Source organism: Cryptomeria japonica, chromosome 9 (assembly GCF_030272615.1).
Source record: "Cryptomeria japonica chromosome 9, Sugi_1.0, whole genome shotgun sequence".
Taxonomy (NCBI): domain Eukaryota; kingdom Viridiplantae; phylum Streptophyta; class Pinopsida; order Cupressales; family Cupressaceae; genus Cryptomeria; species Cryptomeria japonica.
The window spans coordinates 88,294,016-88,320,121 of record NC_081413.1 but is presented as its reverse complement, the minus strand read 5'-3'; positions in this window follow the sequence as shown (position 1 = coordinate 88,320,121).

Sequence of the window (26,106 nt, the reverse complement as noted above, 5' to 3'; positions counted from 1 at the left end):
TAATCTATAACATTGCATCACGGTAAATCGACCATTCAAAAATGCCACATAGGAAGTCAACCAAGGCCGACTAGGGTAGGGGCATTACATTCTCCCCCCTAGGCTCTAACTTACTCCTGGAAGTTGCAAGGCTAAGCGGAAGTCATACAACGCATATTAGCCCTTAAACTCCATTAACAATTATCAATTTGCACAAATAACTATTTTTCCAACAATTTAAAACATTATTGATAAATCCTCTATGAATGTGGTTATCCATTAGTAGAATGCATCTAAAATCATACGCTTCTTAAAATATTCTAGAATTTACACACAATCATAGTAGAGAAATGAGAATTTTTCCTTCCTTTCATTACACCAAATTAATGCATTACAAGATACAAACAATAGTTACCATACTCATCTATCAAACATGACAAGAAAACATGCCATCAAGATCCAATTCATTTCTTTCACAAAACTTTATCGCATAGAACTAGCTTCAAATATCAATTTCTACAACCCAGTTAACTTTCGACAAATAAGAGCAACGTAAAGAACTCAATTGTTTACACTTTCCAGACATACAAGAACCTTTCCAATGACTATGCTCCATTACATAGTGACAAGTTAATACCATTTAAGCCATGATTACACATAATAACCATCCACATAACTAGTTTGCACAGCACAAAAGCCCACATGTGAGCATGTCTAATGCTCGGTCAAAGGTAACATACATGATCAACATCTCTATGCCTACTCTTAGAACAAATACATGATCATCAATATCCAACATCTCACTCAAGGGCTTGATGGTGCTAGGGTACACCATAGCGGTGCTACCTTCCATACAAGACCCTCATGAATATCCCTTGTTGTATAAGGTGTTTAGCCTCCATGAGATAGTCACCACTCATAGGTAGGTAGTGGATCCTAGGTAGGTAGTGGATCCTAGCTATCTCATAGCCTCACATACCTCCATCCTCAAGGTTCCCTACATCTACTTCCTCGTATACACTCATCCAAGACCATCTCCTACATTCTTGGAGAGGAATTCACATTGCAACACAAGACCAACATACAAAAACAATAAGGATAAACCAGTTTAGCCACCAAAGTATAGAAGTATAAAGATAATAATCATCATTTCCAATAGTAAGGCAAGAAAATAATTTTGGAATTGCAACATCAAATCAAGTAAGAACAAGATTGCAAGATCGTGGCTAAACCTTCAAGGTCAAAATTAAATAAATTGCTGGCCCATAAGGAAATAAATAAATAAATAGGTAATAAAAGAAAATCATAAGTGCACATTACATCACTAAGTGACTAGTGGCTAGCCACCAATGAGGAAGGAAGGAACAATCATCTAGCTATCGCAGTAGCTCATCATGTGGTGTGGCCTAGTCACACATCCGCATGGCATGGCAGTGTGCACCTTGACATCACCCTGCATCACATCGTCGCGTGGCATGGCTCTACCCTATACCTATCAGTAGGTCGCATGGCAATGTCTACTACATCCCGCATCGTGTCTCAGCATGGCATGGCAATACTCCAAGTGGACAGGGCACACAATGGACGTATCTTGCATGGCAGTGTACCTTGCAGATAAGGCACATGCTGGTCACACCCCGAATAGCAATGTTCCTCTCAGGATGCTCGCCATAAGCTAGAGGTATACATGGCTAAGATCTACCCACAAGTCTACCAACACTAATCAATTGGCAACTCATGTAAGAAAATAACATGCCTCTCATGAAGACAAGGCAAAAGATGCTCCAATAAAATCCATCAATATGCTCAACAACTATCATCCATATGCTCAAAATAAGGGATAGGAATTATGCTGGCACACATGAACCTCATAAATCGATTCATCATAAAGGAAAGTATTGAGTACACCTATAATACAGTTTCATTATATAACTATATTTTTCCTCGAGATAGGGAAGCTAAAGTCACTTCGCGTCGATATTACTCATATGCTGTCCATACTATTCAAGGAATGGTGACTCCTAATACTACCCCTTCACATACTGACTTATCAACAACCCATGGGTTGGCACTCAGTAAGGGAACAAATATGCAACATCACATAAATAGTATGGTTTTCCCATACTCATAAGCAAACATATCCTCCATGGTTGATTACTTCACCATCCCATGGGCACACATAGAAAGTATAGGTTTCTTACAACACACAAGGAATAGCACCATTATTGGTTTAGTCACATTTACGGGGAGTACTTTACACTACGCTAACATCTACTTAAGGGAAGCTTTAATTATGCTTTTCACATGAATTACTAAATAAAGTTTACTCTAGATATAGGCTCTGAAATTCTTAACAATTCAATTTTACACAAGGAAATAATGTCATTCCAATATCTTTCTCAAATTCCACTAAGCATTTTCATTCATATGACTAACTATGCAATTTTCTCCCCCAAAGCGAAAAACTTTCCTCTTTCAATTAGAAGCCAAAGCAAACATACAATTTCATATGCATTATAAAAATTCTTCTTAAATCACTACATTCTAAATAGTATTTCAAAAATAGCAAATCCTATAATTTAGGCAAGAGGAGGAAGATAGTTGGAAAATCAACTATTTCCTATGAATACACAAGATCTACCAAATCACACTATATGCTTAGATATAAGTCTATCATTTTAGTTGCATGGTTTTTTCATTTCACTATCTTTTAGGAGGGTGCCAAAACAACCTAGCATGACATTTCTAATTATTTTTGTTGCACTATAATGTTCTAGTTTTCCAAACAAGAATTCAAGACAAACAATTTTTCGGTAATACAAGTTTTCCTGAGAACACTCACTATTTGTAATACAATACAATAATACATCAAACCTAACATTGAAAGTCAAACTATGACAAGAAGGTATGTGGAGCTATCTACTAAATGTTACACATTAATGCATACAAATTAACAAATCTTTCATTTGCTCTTTCTAAACACAATAAGACAATTATCTATATCCAAAGGCAAGTTAAATGGAGCGTTGCTAAAATAGGTCCTAAATCCAACTAGTTTGAAGATGCACATAAAATAATCTTTCGTGGAACACATTAATTACACTCTTGAAGCTACTATAACATGTTCTCTTTTAGTACTTCTTTCACAACAAGCAATTTTCACAAAATCAATGATGCGCATATTAATGTACCTTACTTAGGATGGAATTTAGTTATATTACTCCTACCAAGCACATGGAGAATCCTTAATGCAAACATACAATTTTCTATCATTAACCAAAATTAACTTCCAAACCAAATACCTTTCATAATCTAAAACACATAAGCGTTATAAGGCTCACACAAGGGCTCAAGAAATATCATCCTTTCTCTTGCGATAAGAAAACTTAAACAAGAGATAATTACCCATATCAGTTACATTTTAAATCTCTAGAGAGAGAGAGGAGGAAGATTCATAATCATTCAATTTACTACATAATAAGCATTAATATTTGCCATACTAGTCTTTCAAGTGGTCTTCACTAAGATAGATCATAACCATAAACAAGCACATTTCATACTTTTAGATTCAAGACAATACCAACCAACCCAAATGGATTAGTCAAAAGAGTAAAACAATTCAAGAATGAAGGTACATACAACTCTCTTTCAAAATAAGAGGAATCATAGATCAAGATTGCAATAAGTAGACAAAGCACCTATAATCATTCCAAAACACCCACATCAAGAAGGTGGAAACAAGGTGTGAACACACGCATTACACACAAGTAGGGTTTGTTCAATCACACCCTCACATCAAGGAGGACAAGCATACAACATAAGGTCGACACACACACACCAACTAAGGGCACAAGTGAAACCAGAGATCCTAGTGTTGCAACATGGGCTCTGATACCAAGTGTAGTGCCCCGCCAGGAAACCTTGAAGGGATAAAGCTAAAAACACTCAAATGGAGTGTAATTTTTTTTTTTTAATAATAATAAGAGTGTTAATAATAAGACACAACATTAAGATACATTAGAGATATCTAAAGCTTAGATAACACAGTGGAAAACTAAACGAACCTAAGGAAATTCCCAACGTGATTACATAACCTTACAGCTAACCCAACTCATGACATTGATCCAATTAAGATAGATATCTTAATTACGAGTTAAAGCTTAAGACATGGATATGTTATGTTCGATGAATAGACATTTTATAATTTAGGAAGTGTTTCATCTATTATGATTGGGGATGAGGCCAACAAGAGGATATTTACTCAATGAAGTTAAAACATAATTAACTTAAGAATTCACCCAGAAAGGTTTAAGTAGGGTTAACTTGACGAGTCCATCCATTTTAGACACAATGTGACTAATATAAAGAAGTACATTCATTTAGGTTTTAAAGTAACCAACCACAATGAGATCATCCTTTATAGTTAAAAGTATGGCTAATAAGATGAAATTCATTCATTAAGAATTAAGTTGTAAATAATAAAATGAGGTTCCTTCATTTGGTTTTAAACATAACCAACTAATAAGTCATAGTTCATTTATAGATGATAAAATGTAAATAGCCAAAGAGTTCTTTCATTGAAGTTAAAATAATGCTAAGAGATGGAGCTCAATTCATAAAGGGGGAAATCTACTAGAGCCACATGAGTTCATCCCTTTAATTAAAATATAGTTAGCAAGATGATATTCATTCTTTCAGGATTAAAAATATAAGTACATAATGATGATCATCCATTAGGATTAAAATATAACTAACTTAATGAGTTCACTCTTTTTAGTTTAAAATAAAGTTAATATGAAGAAATACATTTGCTATGGGTAAGATATAAAAAACTAAATGAGTTCTTCCATTTTAGTTCAATTATAGTTATCATGAAGAAGTTCATTTATTAAGGTTAAAATATGGATAGCCAATTTGAGTTCATCAAATTATAAAACTAATTTAGAGAGGATTATTTGCTTTAGGATAAAATGTAAACAATTAAATAAATTTATCCAATTTAGGGAAATATAGCTAACAAGATGATGTTCTTTTACTAAGATAAAAAGGTAAATACCCAGATGAGGTTCTTCCATTAGAATTCAATTTAGATATTGTGATAGTTACTCTAATATTTGTTGTCCATACATTTTGTTCAATTTTCAAACTTTATGACAAGTTAATCCAATAATTGAAACCTAGTGAGATTCTTTCCATTATTACTTTTTTTTTATTAATATTAACAAAATACTTTTCCATAACCATATTTACAATCATTTATGTCCCTAATTACTACATTAAATTCCCATTATACACTTACAAAATTCAACCATACATGATAACTTAAAATATGACATAAGAGTGACCAAAGCATCGCATAACACAGATATGATCTCAGAGTTCACCCCTAGAGGGCTACATCTCCGGGTCTGCTCAACTGCAAGACCCCTCTGGCATTTAATATAGTTAGGATTACATAAGCTTCATGTCTTTTACATCTTTTCCATATAGGCGAACACAACCACTATACAACAACCACCTCGGTCGATAATTACATAAGGATCCCCTTTGAAGCGGATCCTACTGAATTCATCAAAAGCAAATACAAGGGTTTCCTAACTGTTGGTATGCTAAATAGAGACTTGACTAACTATGACTAGACACAAGAAACCAAATGATAGGGACCCAACAAACCTATCAAGGACGTGCTATTATTATAGACATAGCGATTAGAAAAATATTAAACCATGCATTAGCATTAACGGGTAAATACAGTCTTTTCTTAGGTTGATTCAAGCATCTAAACAAGTTGTTTAATCCTTAGATATGCATCAATGGTAAGTTGGTTTTACAATAATGCTCTAGCCTCTTTTCTAACAACACAAAATTTACCCTTTACTGATGAAGTCAATCAATGTCACATAGGAAGTCAATCAATGTCAAATGGGTTTTACAAGGCCAACTAGGGTAGGGGCATTACAAAATATCTGAGATACCAATTCAAGAAAAATAGAGACAAATCTTGTTACTATGTTGATGAAGGAGTTACTAATGATTCTGATGAAGAACCAAGAGAGAATGGATGGGATTTTGTTGCAATAACAAAAGATCAACTAGCACCTACTGTTCCACTGGTAGAGCAGGCCCTGGTAGCTAAAGTTGAAGAAAAGGATGAATGGATTATAGATTCCGGATGTTCACATCATATGACAGGTGATAAAAATAAATTCTTATCATTTCAGGAATACAATGGAGGTCTAGTAAAATTTGGAGATGACAAAGCTTGTTTGATCAGAGGAAAAGGCACTATATCTTTTGATGGTAAGCACAATATTGACAATGTTTATTATGTTGAAGGTTTGAAGAACAATCTTGAGTGTTGGTCAATTAGTTGAAAAAGGATTTCAGTTACAATTCAAGAATGGTAAATGCAAAATCACGTATAGAACTGGTTTGGAAATTGCAACCGGTAATCAAACTAGAGGTAATATCTTTCATTTGAATAACACTGAAAAGACATGCTTGATTACACACATTGATGAAAGTTGGTTATGGCACAAAAGACTCTGTCATGTAATTTTGATTGCATTGTGAAGATTAGTTCATCTACGATAGTGAGGGATTTACTTAAGATTGTAAGACCTCATAATCCGATATGTAAGGAATGTCGAATGGGAAAGCAAGTTAGAATAACTTTTAAAAGTATTTCTGAGAAAACCAATGATGTTCTTGATTTAATTCATACTGACTTATGTGGTCTAGGAAGAACAAGAAGTCTACAGGGAGATACATACTTTATGTTAATATTTGATGATAATTCTAGAATGTGTTGGGTTACTTTTCTTAAGGAGAAATCAGAAGATTTTGGGAAATTCAAATTATTCAAGGCACTTGTAGAGAATGAAACTGGAAAAAAAATCAAATGTTTAAGATTATATCAAGGAGGTGAATTTACATCTAAGGAGTTCAATACATTTTGTGAAGTGAATGGAATAAGAAGACAACTATCAGCACCTTAGACACCTTAGCAAAATGGAGTAATGGAAAGGAAGAATAGAACTATTCTGGATGCAGCTAGAAGCATGATATCAGAAGCAAATCTACCTCATGTGTATTGGAGAGAAGTAGTGAATACATCACTTTACACTTTCAACAGAGTTCACATCAAAGGTGAAACCGGTAAGACACCCTATGAACTATGGTTTGGTAATATTTCTACTCTTAACTACTTCAAAATATTTGGAAGAAAATGTTACATTAGGAGAGATGAGTATACTAGTAAATTTGATCCTAGAAGTGATGAAGGAATATTTCTTAGGTATTCATCTAAGAGAAAAGCATATAGAAGTTTTAATAAGAGATTGCAAAAAATCATTAAGAGTGCAAATGTGAAGATTGATGAACATTTTAGAAGAAATTCAAGGTCTATGGATTCTAAACCTGTAGTTGAGATAATCACAAATAAACCTATAGCAAATGCACTGGTACAAAATGTTGATCCAATCACATCGGCATCATCAGAGAATTCCATAGTGACTGAAGAATAGCAGCAAGTGAACACACCCAAGTATGTAAGATTGAATCACTTAGAAAGTCAGATAATTGGGAATAAGTATCAAGGAGTTATGAAAAGAGGAAGACTGGAAAATGAAGAGGTATGTTTAATTTCTCAAATTGAACCAACATCTGTCATTGAGGCATGTGAAGATAAATATTGGATTAAGGCTATGGAAGATGAATTGAAACAAATTGAAAAGAACAACACATGGACATTGGTTCCTCGACCTAAAAATAAAAATGTAATTGGAACTAAATGGGTATTCAAAAATAAACTTAATGAAGATGGTAAGGTAATTAGAAACAAAGCAAGACTAGTGTGTAAGGGATATTCACAAAAAGGGGGAATTGATTACAAGGAAACCTTTGCACCGATAGCTAGAATTGAGGCAAACAGATTATTTCTTGCATTTTCACCACACAAGAACTATAAAGTATATCAAATGGATGTTAAATGTGCATTTCTAAATGGTGATCTTGAAGAGAAAGTTTACATTGAACAATCTTATGGATTTTCATTAACAAATGATAAAGATATGGTTTACAGGTTAAGGAAAGCTTTATATGCATTGAAGCAAGCTCCAAGAGCTTCGTATGCTAGATTGGACAAATATCTTATGAAGCTTGGTTACACTAAAGGTAATGCTGACAACAACTTATAATTGAAATTGACTAATGAAGACATTTTGGTTATTGGATGTTTTGTTGATGACATCATTTTTGGAGTAGAAAATGGATTGTGTAAAGACTTTTCTAACAAGATGCAGGAAGAATTTGAAATGTCTATGATTGGGGAGATAAAATTCTTTTTAGGATTGTAGATTTCTCAGACTGATAAAGGTATATTTCTATGTCAATCAAAGTATTTGAAATAATTACTGAAGAAATTTGGTATGAAGAAATTTGGTATGGAAAACTCTAAACCGGTAACTACTCAGGTATGACTACAACTGATAAACTATTATTGAAGGATGATTTAGCTCCTATTAATCTGATAAGATACAAATCTATGATTGGAGGTTTATTGTATTTAGCACTGTTAGGATTCCCACAGATACTGAGAGGGGGGGGGGTGAATCAGTATCTAACTAGTATATTGAACTTCTTAACTTAAAACATGCAAAACATATTATAACAGTGTACTGGTATGCAAGAAATAATGCAATAAACAAAATTAAAAACAACCACATGAAAAATACACCATTAACACAATGATTTAACAAGGAAACTAGGTGTGGAAAAAACCTCGGTGGGATTTGTGACCCACAATATTCACTTACTGGCCAATAAGAGAATATTATTGCTACAAGAGGGGCCTGCACATGCAAGAAGACCAACTGCCTAGAGCTCACTACTCAATGGGAAGTCTCACTAATTTACAATGATGGATTATACAAATCTAGTATCTTGTACTACTTCAGAATAGCATCTATAATGCCAGATCTAGTACCGATTTCTGCTTTGCTTCTTACATAAACCCTTAACCTATAATTTGCATAATAGGTTTGCCTTATTTCACCTAAAAATGTTCTTCTATCTTACTTCCTTACCTTTAAATGTTCTACAATGATCTCTCTTATATAAGAGTCATTTTACAATGATGCCAAGTCGGCTTACAAAGATTTTACAATAATAAACAAAATACAATATAACAAAAATCCTATCGGCCTTTGTGCTGGTATGCTTCTTTACTCTGCAGGTGCCGCTGGTCTAAGTGCTAATGTAGAGTCCGATCTTGTTAGTGCCGGTGTAGTGTAAACCCTTGTCGGTGCCATAGGATTGTAAGGTTGCCATCAATGAAAAAACCTTCAATCACCTACAAAGTCTCATTGGAGTGTGCATATGCCAACAATCTCCCCCTTTGGCATTGATGGCAAAACTCATGAGAAAATTCAAAAGTGTATCCAAAACTGTTATCCAAAAATGTTTCCAAAAATATATTACCAAAACTATAAGAGCTCACCCTGAGCAGATAAGTCTTCTGCTGGTTATTTTCTCATACTACTACTCCCCCTTTGGCATTAATGACAAAGATTGCCAAGATATTAGTAGAGTTGTAGTCTCACTCAACCTTGTAGCTGGGTAGTTACAATTTGAAAAATATCTGCCAAAATCAAGTTTATACTTTCCATAAACTTCTTACTATCTCTTATTGTTGTCTCTATTCTTTGAACTGTACCAATGAGGTGTTGCATATGCTTTGCCGGTGTTATCTGTCCCTGTACAAGTGCCTTAGATATTTCTTTCCGCATGAATGCTAGATAGTCCAATCTTGGACTCAGTCTTAGTCTCAAATTATTTGCCTTATCCACTATTCTCTCCTTTTCTCTTCCTATCTTAAGTAACTCTTCCTCAAAACTTGTTATCTTTTGTTCAAAAATTGATAACGTATCAGGTGAGTTTAAAACTATCGGCAAGTTTATTGATTTCATCCTATACCTTGCTCATCTTCTTATCTATGTCTACTGTCAAAAAGTTTATTTTGCAAGTATCTTTATATAGAGTTTTAAATTCCTTTAATAAGTTGCATAGTTCCGGTAGAAGTGTGTCAAATTCCCTTGCACACTTCTTTATCTGATTTTCAAAGAATTTTTGCTTTTCAAGTTCCATCTTATCCTTTAATGCCTCTTCCTTTATTTGCTCAATTGTCACTGTATTCTCAGTGATGTACTTGGACAAAATATCAATTTGACTTAATGAATCTTTACTGTCTATATTGTAGTTAGGAGCTAGCCTTTTCAAAATTGGAATTGTGTCATCTATAGCTTTATAAGCTTGTGAACTACAATCTGTTATCCTTTTGATTGAATCTAAGAGTACTTCAGTTATATTAGTTGATTTATAGCCTGTTGATGATGAACTAACATTCTGAACTACGTTGGTGGAGGAAGTAACCAAGCTTTTAGTGACCTCTAGTAGGTCAGTCTATGTTTCCATTTCCTTAAGCAATGGTTTTTGTACTTTTCTTGTTGCCGGTTGTACTGTTTCTTCATGAATCTATTCCTGTACCTATTCTGGAGCCTTTTTCTCTTGTTGTTTCTCTGTCTGTGTCTATTGTCCTATGTTATCATCTGCCAATTTCTCTTGTGTTTGATCATTTTGCTCAGTTACCAGTGGCTCACTAGCCATGTCTGTCTTACCAGTTGTATCTTTATCTCCCACAATGCTGATCTTTTGTGTGTCAACATCTATTGTGTATAAGACTTCAGGATTAGGATTTATATCATCTATATTCATACTTTCAACTGTCGGTTGATCTTCTGTAGTTGTTGTTACCGATGATGTAATCAAAGGAGGTGGGGGCAAGTTGTCTTTTACTTTGATACTAGGAGGTCCACCAACTTTTCCTTTACCCTTGTCCTTGTCATTCTAATATACCTTTATAGGTTTGTGGCTCATGTACTCTTCCTATTTTTCTTTTTCAACTAGGAGTATATCCCATGCATTTTCTATTTCTTTAGTTACCTCATTAACTCTTCCAACCATTAAAGAAATATGCCAGTGTGCAGTAGAGAATACTGACCGGTTGGCTTCTGCAATTAAATCATCTATCTCCTTAGGTGAGTTTACTAGGTAAATAGCTAGTAACTTTTCAATTTTGATTTTCTTATGAAGCTTTATAACAACTTGTCTTCTTGCTTCTAGTCTTTTGAATAGTTCATCTGGTACTTCATCTATCACTTCCATCAAAAATTTCTTATACATGTCCATGTGCAAAATAACACTGTTTTCCACTTGTTCTTTTTCATCTGCTATCAGAGTGTTGTACAATTTCTTTATATTCTTTAGTTTACCTTCCTCTATAATTTCATTTAGCAATATGTCAAGAGGGGCCATGTTTTGTTTTGTCTTCTTCTTCTTTGGTGTAGTCTTTCTAACCGAAGATCTCACTGCTTGCTATTTTTGTCTAGTTCTCCTAGGTGAGGGTGTGGTTGCCGGTGAAGGATCTCTTTTCCTTACAACTCTTTTGAAAGTTGCAAGCATGTCATTCTCTGAAGAAGTAGCTACCGGTGATAGGTGAGTTTCGGGCTGTAGAGTTCCTAACTCATCCTCAGTGATACCAGTTTGTTTCAATACATCTTCTTTAATAGCCTTAGCCTGTCTAGAGCCTTTTCTCACAATTGCTTCAACCTTTTTCACTCTCTTTTTAGATTGAATTTGACTTTCTATGGTCTCAGCACTACCAAATACTTATTCCTTTGGTTCATTTGGTGCTTCCAGAAGTGCTTTAGCATAAGTTTCAATTATATGATCATCAATCTCATAACCCATCTCTGTTACCCAGATTGTTCTTGGGATGATTTCTTCCATCTAGATCTTATCCTTTTTATTACAAAACATATATCATCCTTGTATTTGTCAACAATATTCTATGATAATCTAATTCTCTTCTTCATTTTGGCCTTAAGTACTTGAAAATAGTCATGAATATTATTTTCCTTGTCTTCACCCATGTTATTCATTAGTTCTGTTAACTGTTTTCCTATAGGTATATCAAATCCAAGTTCTTTATAGCCTATACCGGGAACCTATTTGGTTATGTGTAGTATCAAGCATACAAGCAGATTACCAAACCTAAAAGTTCCTTTCTTATCTTTCTTTATCTTGCCTAAGTTGTCAATTAACTCATATTTTAACCATTCACATATGTCAATTTTCACATTGTCTATAATCATGTCATAAGCACTCTTAATGCATAAAATTGAAACTGAGTTGAGTCTATTTGCATGAGTAGCTTTATACCCTAAAATCATGCTAACAAATCTCACATTTATATCTGTTACATCATTTACCCTCAAGGACCTTCTCTCTGATGTTGCACTAGTTAGTTTAGTTACTAGGTCATTTGAGACCTTCTTAGTCTTGTCTGGTCTTTTACCGGTGGAAGGTAACCCCATGACAACTTTCACAGCTTCCTTGGTAATTTTGTGAATTGCATCTAACCAGAAAAATTCACCATGTACCCTGCTTAAGACTATCCTAATCACATCCTTGGGAAATTTAGGAATGCAGAGGATTTCAATAAATCCTAGGGTTTCAATGATTTTATGTTCTGATTTTATATTTCTAGAATTATCATATATGACAGATTTATACATTGTTTTGATCTCTTCATCTCCAAATTCCTCTATGTTGCAATGAATGTAAATTATAGGGTCTTTAGCATAAACAACTCCTTTTGCTACCTCGAGAACTAGTTGAAACATGGGCCTAGGGCATTTTATAACCTTGACTACAGTAGGGTTTGCTATATATTCAAGTGTAGAGGTGGATGCCATGATGATAAATACCTTTTTCTACCTTAGGGTGAATTGATCGCTCAAAGTGTTCTTTCCTCTTTGCTTGAAATCCCTTAGCACTATTAGAATGTTTGAAATCTTTGGTGAAGTGAAATGGAGCCAAAACCACAAATTTATAATGTTTATTTGCCATCTACCACATTTAATGCATGTCGGTTAAGTAATTACTTAACATTGTATGTTAGTATAGAAGTAATTTCCAACTTCTCACCATTAATCGAGGGAATAATAGCACGTGTGTCCTTAGATTGCCAAACCCTCAAAGAAACTTTCTTCAATTTGATGAAGAACTTCTTGCTAGTGGAGTAATACTTTGTTATGTTGGTGGAGTGTTGATTGGTTCTACCTGTGGAGGAGTATTCCCAACATTTAGATCAGCTTTTCTAATCCATTGTTTTGAGAATTATTGCTTAACCTCTTCAACTTTTTCTTTACCTTTCAAGCTCAAACTTTTGTTGTCTGTCGGTGATCCTTTACTTCTACAGAATTTTGCAATATGCTCAATCTTGTTACATGCATAACAAGTCACATTATTCTTCTGAATATCTTTGCCATAACCTATGCCAATTTGTGTTCTGCATTGATTAGATAGGTGTCCAAATCTTCCACAAACATAACATCTCACATTCATTCTACAATTTTCAGAGTTGTGACCAACTTTGTTGCATTTTGAATATTGACCAGTGGGTGTGTTGATATTCTGACAATTTCTAGATCTACATTCATTTGCTCTATGACCATACTTATTATAGTTAAAGCATTTTCCATTGAATTTATAAGCATTATATTGCCTTACCGGTTTGCTATGATCCTGTGTTTTTGTAGTACCAGAGCTTTCACCAACTTCAAAGCCAATTCCAGAAGTGTCACCTTTAGGTTTTTAATTCTTTAGCAAGTTACCAAGTTCCTCTAAGCTTTTCTTGAATTTTTCTTTATGTTGATTTGCAGTATTGAGTTCTCTTTCTAAGACTTCTTTCTGTCTCATTAGTTCATTGGAGTCATTCTGAGTGTGCATCAGATCTGTCTTCAATAAATCATTTTCATAACTAAGTCTTGTGTTTTCATTTGCAGCATCACTTAGTCTTCTGGTCAAATCTTCTTCATTCTTCTTTCTATCTTCAATTTCTTTACAAAATCTCATAGTCATATCCTGCATCTCATTCTTTGTTGTCATGTTCTCTTGTTTTAGCTTGTTTATCATATCATTAAGAGATTCCTTTTCATCGTTCTCATTTTGCATCATTTCACAAAGTTCTCTTCTCTTGTTTCTTGAAATTGTAACATTTTCTTGAAGTGCCTGGATAATATCTCAAGCTGCTTTTAGATCATCTTCTAGTTTGATATTTTTCAATTTCTCTGCATCATAGTCTGAAAGAGCTACTTCTAGTTGCTTCATCAGATTTTCCATATCTACTGGTGTCAAGATCTTCCTCAAATTTTTAGGCTTCTGAAAATAGAGGACCATGCTCTGATACCAATTGTTAGGATTCCCACAGATATTGAGAGCGGGGGGGGTGGATCAGTATCTAACCGGTATATTGAATTTCTTGACTTAAAACATGCATAACATATTATAACAGTGTACTGGTATGCAAGAAATAATGCAATAAACAGAATTAAAAACAACCACATGAAAAACACACCATAACACAATGATTTAATGAGGAAACCCAGTGTGGGAAAAACCTCAGTGGGATTTGTGGCCCACAATATTCACTTATTAGCCAATAAGAGAATATTACTGCTACAAGAGGGGCTTGTACATGTAGGAAGGCCAACTACCTAGAGCTCACTACTCAATGGGAAGTCTCACTAACTTACAATGATGGATTATACAAATCCAGTATCTTGTACTTCTTTAGAATAGAATCTATAATGCCAGATCCAGTACCGATTTTTTCTCTACTTCTTACACAAACCCTTAACCTATAGTTCGCATAATAGGTCTGCCTTTTTTGCCTAAAAATGCTCTCCTATATTACTTCCTTACCTTTAAATTTTCTACAATGATCTCTCTTATATAACAGTCATTTTACAATGATGCCAAGTCGGCTTACAAAGATTTTACAATAATAAACAAAATACAATATAACAAAAATTATGTTGGCCTTTGTGCCAGTATGCTTCCTTTCTCTATCAGTTCCGATGGTCTAAGTGTCGGTGTAGAGTCTGATCTTGTTAGTGCTGGTGTAGTGTAAAGCCTTGCCGGTGTCATAGGATTGTAAGGTTGCCATCAATGACAAAACCTTCATTCACCTACAATGTCTCATTGGAGTGTGCATATGCCAACAAACACAAACACGACCTGATATAATGAATGCAATGTGTATTATTCCAAGATTTTAGAGTAATCCTAGAGAAAATCATGAATCACCAGTAAAAAGGATTTTTTAGAATTTACAAGGTACAACAAATCTTGGTTTATGTTATCCTAAAAATGAAAATTTTGATTTATGTGCATACACTGATGTCAATTGGGTAGGAGATGTAGATGACAGAAAGAGTACCACTAGTGAAGAATTCTTTCTTGGTAGTAGATTGATTTCATGGTTGAGTAGGAAACAAAGTTATACATCATTATCAACAACAGAATCAAAATATGTTGCAGCAACAACCAATTGTACTTAGGTATTATGGATCAAACAAATGTTGAAGGACATAAAGGTAAAATGCAAAGAACCTATAATCATCTATTTTGATAATTCAGCAGCAATTGATATATCTAAGAATCTAGTATTTTACTCTAAAACTAAACATGTTTCTATCAAATAGAATTTTTTGAAAGAGAATGTAGAGGCAAAAGAAGTAAGATTGGTTCATGTGAATACTAAAGAGAAGATTGCAGACATCTTTACTAAGCCTTTGCCTAAGTAAACCTTTGAATATGTCAGAGAGTAGCTTGGGGTCATACCCTCACCAGTAGAGACCTAGACATTTGATGGTTGGCATCAAACTGACATAATTTATAGAGAAGCCTTTTTCCAGCTTTGATGAAGGAGAGCTACTTCTTAGGGGGAGTAGTCGGATAAGTTGGTATTTGTAATTGTTTCTATGAACTGGTTATATCTGGTATTTGTATTTCTTTGTCATTTGATGTCAAAGGGGGAGAGATATCTATGGAAAAACACATTATCTTTCAAGGAGAGATTGTTACTCTCTGCATTTGTATTTTGATTTCTGGTATTGATTTTTGGAGATTATTGGTTTTTGGTTTTTGGCATTTTTGCTTTGGCACTTAGATGGTTTTTCCATCTTGTGTTGCCATCAATGCCAAAGGGGGAGATTGTTGGTATCATGGATATGTTACATTGGTTTTGTCATTGATGTCAACACTTATCAACACTTATCCTTTTGGAGATCTTTAGTTATGTTCACTGGCAAGACTCAGTGACTTATGCATAGTCATCGGTATCTGGTTCATCGATAGGTTATATTGTTCATCGACACTAAGGATGATTTGTTATCATCTGGAGATCACTTGGTTATGTCAAAGATATGGTTTGGACACTTGGTTTTGATGATTTAGTTATTGGTCTAACCAGGTTGACATATTTGTTGTTTATCGGCAAATGGGTCTAGGCTATGGACCGGCAAGCATTATCTATTCTAAATCAACATGACATTTTATGCAGATGGTTTAATCAATAAATATTATTTTTGAGCTGACATGATGCATCGCATCTTGACTTACTTGTAATAGATTTTATTATATTATTCTTAGTAAGCCGACCTACACCTTTGGTCTTAGATTTTGGTATATATGTAAGATCTCAATTGTGAGATTGATATAGGAGTAGAGATAAGGTAATATAAGGTTGTGATACTCAATATATGCAAATATAAGTGGAGATACTCACACATACATCATATAAAAATTCAAGGAAGGTTTGAACAAAACAATAAGATCTTAACCAGTACTGAATCCAACATTAGAGATGCTACTTTGAGCAGTACATTATCATTGGATTTAATCATCCGATTGTAGTCAATGTGACTCTCATTTTGTGATTGAGCAGTGAGCTCTAGGAAGCTAGCCCATATGCATGTGCAAACCCCATTTGTATACACATACTATCTATAGTAGTATCATTTGATTGTGGGTAAGGTTTACCACTGTGGTTTTTCCCCTTACAGGGTTTCCACGTACAAATCTTTGTGTTATGTGTCATGGATGTTTTTTCCCTTTTTGTTTCATGCATTAAGTTTCACTAGTACTATTATTAACTATTAATCTATTTATCAACATTAATTTTGGTTTACCGGTATTAGGTATCAAGTTTGGTTAAAGTATATTTGGGTTGAAGTTAATAAACAACTGATTCACCCCCCCTCTCAGTTTCCTCTGGGTCCTAACAAAAATCAGTTGAGTGTGTGGTTGCCTAATAAGAGAATGAGTCTGTAGTTTGAGTAAAGGTAGATAGAAGCTTAAATGGATCTGATCAAGCAAATGTAGTGTTATTCAGATAGATCAAGAAACTCTTGTATGTTGTTCTCTTACAATTATAGCAAAATTGAAATCCCCTAACTGGGTAAGCTCTAACAAGCTTGGTCACTTATTAAATCCTCTAACAAGGTGGTCCATTAGATTGAATTTTCAAATCCTCTATTGAGGTTACTCCTTACAGGTTATTTTCTTCTAACAATGCATTTGTAGTCAATCCCTTAACTGGGCGATTCCTAACAATATCAGTTCTTGATAGGACTTTTGTAAAATCTTTAATAGGCTAGGCTCCTAACAAGGTGAACTTTAGAAGAGTTCAAGCTTTTTATTGTGAGTCTAATCTCCCCGTGGTTTTTATCTATTTGGGTTTTCTACATATAAATACTTGTGTCATGTGGTGAATGTTTTGTGGTTATGATCTTATGATTTATTTGATTAATTATTTCTAATAAGGCATGATAACCAAAAGTGTTGAGAAATGAAGCATTTGGATGTTTACAAGTTGAATGTTGTTTACTATTAAGTTGCTATAATAGTCAATCAGTATTCTTACGAGTATTGATCTTGATAGTGGTATTTCATTGATAATTTTACTTTGTGAGTTTGAGTTTGGGAAGTTTGTATCAATTTTTTTAGTTACTAATTCATCCCCCTCTCAGTAATCTACCGGATACTTATTCTTTCATCATACCATCATTCTCATCTTAGGGAAACTTGGTATCAATTTTTCTTCTTTCAGCCAATGCAACAAGTTGCATTGTCTCAAAGAGGGGCAAAATGTAGACACCTAAAATTCTACTGTCTAATTAAATAAATATTTTTATTTATTTAATTATTTTATCCTAAGTCTTCTATTAATTAGAGAATTATTTATTTATTTAATTAATTCATTTATAGTTTTCTAACCCATTTTTCTAATTTAAATAAATAATTTTATTTATTTAAATTATCCTTTTCCTAAATTAAATAAATATTTTTATTTATTTAATTGATCCTAATGTAGACACCTAAAAATGTCTCATTGATTATGTACTAATTATTCCTCTAATTTATGCTCCCTCTAGGATTCAGGGAAAAAAGAAGTTATGGAGGGACTTGAGTAGGGTTTCTTCTCCTTTGAGACAGGGGTCCCTTGTTGTTTTTGGAGGAGACTTTAATGCTATATTGGATCCTAGTGAAAAAAGTGGAGGGATTTTTCCAAACAAAAGAATCATGGAGGATTTTGGGAATTTCATCCTACATTTGGGTCTTTTTGATTGCAAATCTCAAAATGGAATTTTTACTTGGACAAATATAAGAAGGGATTTCTCACAAATAGCAAAAAGATTAGATTGGTTCTTACTTTCAGAAAATTTGTTGTAGTTGGACCTTGAATTTTTTTCCTCCATTTTGCTTATGTCAGGATCTGATCATTTTTTGATTTCTCTCTGTATTTTGGAAGACAAGGCTCCATTTTAGTCTCCTTTCAAATTTGAACCTATGTGGTTCAAGGATGCCTCCTTCTTACCTCTCCTAAGAAATTGGTGGGAGTCCCCTCCTTTCTGTTCAGGATCTCGCATGTTCTAGCTTGTCAATAAGATAAAGTTCTTAAAATTGAACATTAAAGAATGGAATATTTCATATTTTAAAAAAAAAATTCATGAAAAACAAAGATTTCAGAATATGATTGAAACCCTTAATAAGCATGTGCTTGATCATGGTATGGTTCCCCTGGTTTTTGATGAGTTAAAGTCTTTAAAGATAGAACTTGAAGAGATTTTGGCTAGGGAAGAGATCTTTTGGAGACAAAAGTCTAGAGAGGTATGGTTGTCTGATGGGGATAGATAGTGGAATTAAGGGACTCTTCCTATTAATTAATCAAAAGAGGGAGTTGATTATGTTTTGAAGAAAATTTCCCAAATTTCCATGTTGTTAGTAGTAGGATTTTCCTTGGTAGTCACATTTCATTGTAGGATTGTTAAGTTGTTCTTGAAGATTTCTCTCAAGTTGTAAGGAAGGATCTAAGAAGGATAGCTAGAAGATTGGAGAGGATTCAACATTGAGCTTTGATAAGCTAGGTTCTCTTCTCTTGTCATCTCTCATTTACATATGAGAAATTTGTATTATCAAAGAAAATATAGCTTCTAGATCTTCCTTTATAAAAAATAAATAAAAATTTAGATTGTAAATCTTTCTTTATTTAGGGATAAATATTGATAAAAGTACTTTTCATATTATGCATGTAAAAGATAGCTTTATCATTTATTTAATTTTCTTTAGAAAAAAACATATATCAGATCTTGCTTTTGCTTTTCCAAAAAAAAAAAGAATTTCTAGATCTGTGCAGAAATCATATTTCCCTTATTTAATTACTTTTTCTAAGAATAAACTCTTCTCTATGTGATTAAATGATACTCACTTGTGTATGAATCTTTTTCCTTATTATCCTTCTCTTAAATTCATTACTCTCACTCCTGGAATGGGAATTTGAATGTAAATTTTATTTCTTACATTAAATCTTACTTCCCTGTGAAAATTCTCACCTCTATGTGAATACAAGTTTAATCATATGCATATGAAGTTATTTAAATATTTTTCCTATGAGTAAAAACCCATTTCTCTCTCTTTGAATGTAGACTTGATCATAAATCTTAATTCCTTAATTAATCATTCTCCTCTAAGAGCAGTTTTGCTTCTTTGTGAAATAGAAAATGTCTGGAAATAAAGTATAAACTTCATTGTATTCATTCTTCTCTGTGGAAATAAAGTATAAATCTCTCTTTGTGAATATTAGTTCCTGAAAATCTCTCAAAGAAAGCTTTTTTATCTCAGCAGAAGGGCAAAATTGATGTGATCATTGTGAAATCAAATTTAAGCATCTACCTATCTCTGGGATAATTTAGTTATCTATACATTGCTGAAACAAATAAATTTCTCTATGTTATTTCTGTGATTAAATTCTTATTCTCATTTTTACATTAACATTTCTCTTATACATATATCTTTTTATATATTTCTCTCCTATGCTATTAAACAAACTAGAATGAAAAACAATATATCCATAGATTAAACATATATATATATACATATATATACATATATATATGTATATATCTATATATATATGTATATATATATATGTATGTATGTATATATATATGTATGTATATATATATGTATATATATATATTACCATTAAAATTTATACAAAACAAAATATATGCGAAAACATACGAAGAAATCCATAGATTAAACTTCGTCCTGTGCATGGAATAATGGGCCGACGTAGGGGCGGGGTTGTTACCACCATAGGGGAGTGGTACCCTACACTAACCTGTGGTCACTATTATGGTAGTGGCTGCAAGGTAGTGGAGGGGACCACGGCGGTCCCCTCATCACTACAGGTCTGTACCCTTAGGTCTGCAGTGGTGATGGGACCTGTGGGCCCCAGTCCCACTTAACTATTAAAGTCACAACATAAATTTAATTATTGGCAAATGAATTTGTTAATTTCTTTTTTTATTATTATTTACTTAGTTTAAATAAAATCAAACTTAGGTAAATTCATAATTAAACTATATTTAGTAAATTTACAATTAATTTATCTTTAGTAAATTTTATAATTGTAAATTAAATTATATCAAATACTATAATTAGATCTTTCGATCTATTTAAGATTCATTAGTTGGCATTTGGATTCATCAAAAATAATTAATTCATGATTGAACCAAATTGTCAAATGTCTAAACTAATTTCTATTTTTGGAACCTATGACTCTATAATTAATTATTCCTGTGGTGGGAATAAACCATTGCTTAATCTTGGATGTAAGTTACACTAATCTTGGATGTAAGGGAATAAACCCTTAGGTCCGCATATATTTTGTTTTGTATATGTATATATGTATATGTATTAATAGTTAAGTGGGACTGGGGCCCACAAGTCCCATCACCACTACGGACCTAAGGGTATAGGCCTGCAGTGATGAGGGGACCGCTATGGTACCCTCCACTACCCTGTGGCCACTGCCGTAACAGTGACCGCAGGTTAGTGGAGGGTACCACTCCCCTACGGTGGTAACAACCCCACCCCTACGTTGGCCCATTATTCCATGCATAGGAGGAAGTTTAATCTACGGATTTCTTTGTATGTTTTCGCATATATTTTGTTTTGTATAAATTTTAATGGTAATATATATATATATATATACATATATAGATATAGATATATACATATACATATATATATACATATACATATACATATATATACATACATATACATACATATATATATACATATATATGCATATATGTATATATATATATGTATGTATATGTATGTATATATATGTATATGTATATGTATATATATATATGTATATGTATATATCTATATATATATATGTATATAAATATATTACCATTAAAATTTATACAAAACAAAATATATGCGAAAACATACGAAGAAATCCATAGATTAAACTTCGTCCTGTGCATGGAATAATGGGCTGACGTAGGGGTAGGGTTGTTACCACCGTAGGGGAGTGGTACCCTCCACTAACCTATGGTCACTGTTACGGCAATGGCTGCAGGGTAGTGGAGGGGACTACAGTAGTCCCCTCATCACTGCAGGCCTATACGCTTAGGTCCGCAGTGGTGATGGGACCTGTGGGCCCTAGTCCCACTTTACTATTAAAGCCACGACATAAATTTAATTATTGGCAAATGAATTTGTTAATTTCTTTTTTTATTATTATTTACTTAGTTTAAATAAAATCAAACTTAGGTAAATTCATAATTAAACTATCTTTAGTAAATTTACAATTAATTTATCTTTAGTAAATTTTATAATTGTAAATTAAATTATATCAAATACTATAATTAGATCTTTCGATCTATTTAATTTTCATTAGTTGGCATTTGGATTCATCAAAAATAATTAATTCATTATTGAACCAAATTGTCAAATGTCTAAACTAATTTCTATTTTTGGAACTTATGACTCTATAATTAATTATTCCTATGCTGGGAATAAACCATTGCTTCATCTTGGATGTAAGTTACACTATTCTTTATACATTAATTGCATTTATTGATGTCTTCATCATCTCCGTGCAAGTTACATGTTTTTTTATCAATATGTGAGTTTCATAATTGTCATTATTGTGTAAGTTTGATTTCAAGTTTGAAATATTAAAAGTTTAGTTGTAGGAAGGTTGTATTTTTATCAAGTGGTACATGAATGCCATCGAGGTAGTTATTTCAATTAATTAAACTTTTCAATGTTTAATTATGTACATTCAATTCATAATTGTTTTCAAGCAAGATGTTTTTCATAGCTTCTTAGTTAGAAAACTAAATAAAGGAAGTCGGAAAACCAAAACCTAGCAGCGTTCGGTATATACAGTGCCTCTGGGTCACACTTATGGGTAATGTCATCGTGTTGAACTACTGCACTTAATGCCTAATAAAGATGCATCAACAACGTCTATGGCATCATCCCTATAAATCATCGGGGAGTAATAAGGGACACTTGGAAGTTAAAATCCAAGGGGCGGCTAATCCCCCTTGGATCGATAATCTAATAAGATAATCCTTAAATGATTTTTACATCCGTTGAGCTAAACCATAGTAAACCCCCTTTAGGGTTGATTAAGTGAAATGATTTTATGAAATTGATTTAATCTTGAAGAGTTGTTGACGATTGACAATTTGGTCAAGGGTGATTCTTATGATAGGTACTAGGATCTAGTTGTTTTAGGCCAAAAGCAATAGGCCATCTTGAGCCTTTGCTTAAGTGCTACCACTGTGGGTAGCAACCACAAAGAAACTGTCTAGGACATTCACCCTAGAAACGGTTGTGTACCCACTACTCAGTTTACATCAAACCATAGAGTAGAAAATAGAACTACATACCTTACGCCTTGATCTCGTGCCGAAATGGGTATGTAGGTAGTCTTGGGATAGAGTTGTCCCTAGTACTCAGGCATTCGTGGGTGGGGTCTAGGTTTGGTAAGAAGAAGGATTGAGTAGAATCCCAATTTGAAAGATAAGTATAATAAAAAGGAAAAAGTAATTCAATGCATACTTAGAAGGAATCCCATATGGATTTGCTCGACTTCACGAGGCTTTAAGCCAAATTCCAAGGTGGAATTCAAGCTTGTATTATGTTATTTAATTTCTCCTAAGGATGATGAACTCAGTGCACTCCTATTAGAAGAGTGTAGCACTTAGTGAGTGACTCAAGACCCGAATGGTCTCGATGAGTCTAAGTCTCTGGCCATAGCACCTCCTATCCCAATTGGATAGATGCCTACTCTATATGGGTAGATGCCTATCCCATATTGGATAGATGAAACATCCTACTCCATATTGATAGATGCCTAACCCATATGGTTAGATGCTCATCCCAGATGGATGAATGCCTAATACTAATGGATGGATACCCAGAGTATGTGATTGAATCAAACACAAATGATTCAATTAAACAAAAAAAAAAAGAATGGTCAAATTTTGTTTGGTTAAGTAAGGTGGCTTATTACATGTGGTATCAGAGCAAACGTTCAAATCTAGGCCTTGTGCTCACTTCAATTTACACAACTAAGGGAATGTTTTGCAATGGTAGAGATTAAATTATAAAATATTAAATCTAGAACTAACTACATAATTTAATTTTCAGGTAAAACCCTAGAAGTTCTATAGGAAGAGGAAGAGGAAGAGGACGAGGAAGAGGAAGGGGTAATGGAAGACATACTACCCCTAGGAGACAAAGGGAAGCTAACCATGAGGAAAATCATGAAGAAAACCATGAAGAAAACCATGAAAAAGACCATGAAGGAAATCAACATAACCAAGGGAATAATGAAGATGGGGTCGAGGCTATAATCAACCTTCTAACCAAACAAAGGGATAAAATCAACTTCTTGGAACAATAAATGCAAGACCTTAGGGCAAGGCACAATGACATTGAAAATTGAAGTGGAACTGAAAATGGAAACCTTGGTAGAAATCAAGGGAATATGATGGATAATAGAAAAGAAAATAACATATTGGAACTCTCCAAGGATTTGAAAAAAATCACCCCTCCTAAGTTCGATGGGAGGCAAATTGGTGAAGGAGCTGAAAATTGGTTAAATAAAATGGAAAAGTATTTTGAACTAAGAGATTTTAGCGAAACAACCAAGGCCTTATGGGGTTCCTATCAACTCACATGGGAGGTAGCTAGTTGGTGGACCAACACCAAGGAGAAAAATGGGTATAGCAAGGATACGATCATATGGGAGCAATTTGTTTACCACTTTCAAAAAAGGTGGCTCCCTCAATTGTTCTTTGATGAGAAGGTGACAGAATTCCATAACCTACATCAAGGGCCCCTATCAGTCCAACAATATTGGGATAAGTTCACCAAATTTCTTAAGTCTATGCCTATGTACCAGAAAGATGATGAAGGCCAAGCGAGGAAGTTCATTTTGGGACTAAATACCAACATAGGGGTAGAGGTTGACATGCATGGACCCAAAAACATGAACGAAGTACTTGAAAAGTCCCTAAGGCAAGAGAGGAAGATTCAGACCCTAGCAGGGCAAAACTATAATGGGAACCACTCTTTTAAAAGGAAGCAGGAATTTAAGGGGAACACTAACTTCAACAAGGGTCAAAGGAATAATTCTTCTGAAAGAAGGCCACCCCCTAATCAATATCAAAGGAATGGAAATAATAATAATAATAGGGGCAATAATAACAGAGGCAAATATAATAGGAATGACCAGCAGAACATTATAACTTATCCACTGAGGGCCAATGAAACAAGGAATGATCCCCCTAGGGATCAAGGCAGGAGGGGTCCTCCAAGTGGATGCTTTATGTGTGGAGAAAACCATTTTGCTAGAAAATGTCCCAAGATGCAAGGTCAGATTAGGGCCAATCAACCACAACAAGGGCTCCAACAAAGGATTCATGCATCAGTTAGGAACCGAAGAGCAAGATTCTAGAATGTTCCTGTGGAAACTACAGGTACACTATTTGAACAACCAATTTCAATTCTAATTGACACTGGGTTATCTGAATGTTTCATCTCACCTGAATTAGTAAGAAAATATGCATTAAAAGTTAATCAAATGGAGTCATCATGGATGGTTCAATATGGGGATAAGGCAACTAGAGAAGTAACTAAGTGTTTGTCAAGGGAAAGGGTACAATTTCCTGAGTTTGAAACAAGGGTAGATCTCTATGTGGTACCCCTAGGATTATATGATGTAATTATTGGAATGAGTTGGTTAACAGATCATCAAGCTAATGTAGATTGCTATAACAAAGTTGTTGAATGTTTGGATGATGGGGGGGAAAGGGTCAAAATCCAAGGAAAGTTTAACCCCATTAATATAAAAACCATATCAACCATGCAATTAAATAAGGAAAGAAGAAGAGGAGGCCTAATCTATATGGTTGAAATTGATGAAGGAAAAGAGGAAAATACCCCAACCTTTAAAAATACCCCTTTCTTATGAGAATTCAAGGACATATTTCTAGAAGAATTACCCGGCTTACCCCTTAAAAGGAAGTTTGACTTTTCTATCGACATACTACTGGGAGCTGAACCAGTATCAAGGGCACCTTACCAAATGAACACAATTGAATTACAAGAGCTCAAAATGCAATTAGAGGAACTCTTGGCTAAGGGATTAATAAGGTCAAGTGTATCAGCATGGGGAGCACCAGTCTTATTCGTTATGAAGAAGGATGAAACCTTAAGGCTATGCATCGACTATAGGATGTTGAACAAGGTCACAATAAAGAATAGGTATCCCTTACCTCGAATAGAGGATCTTTTTGATCAAATGAAAGGAGCACCAATTTTCTTGAAGATAGA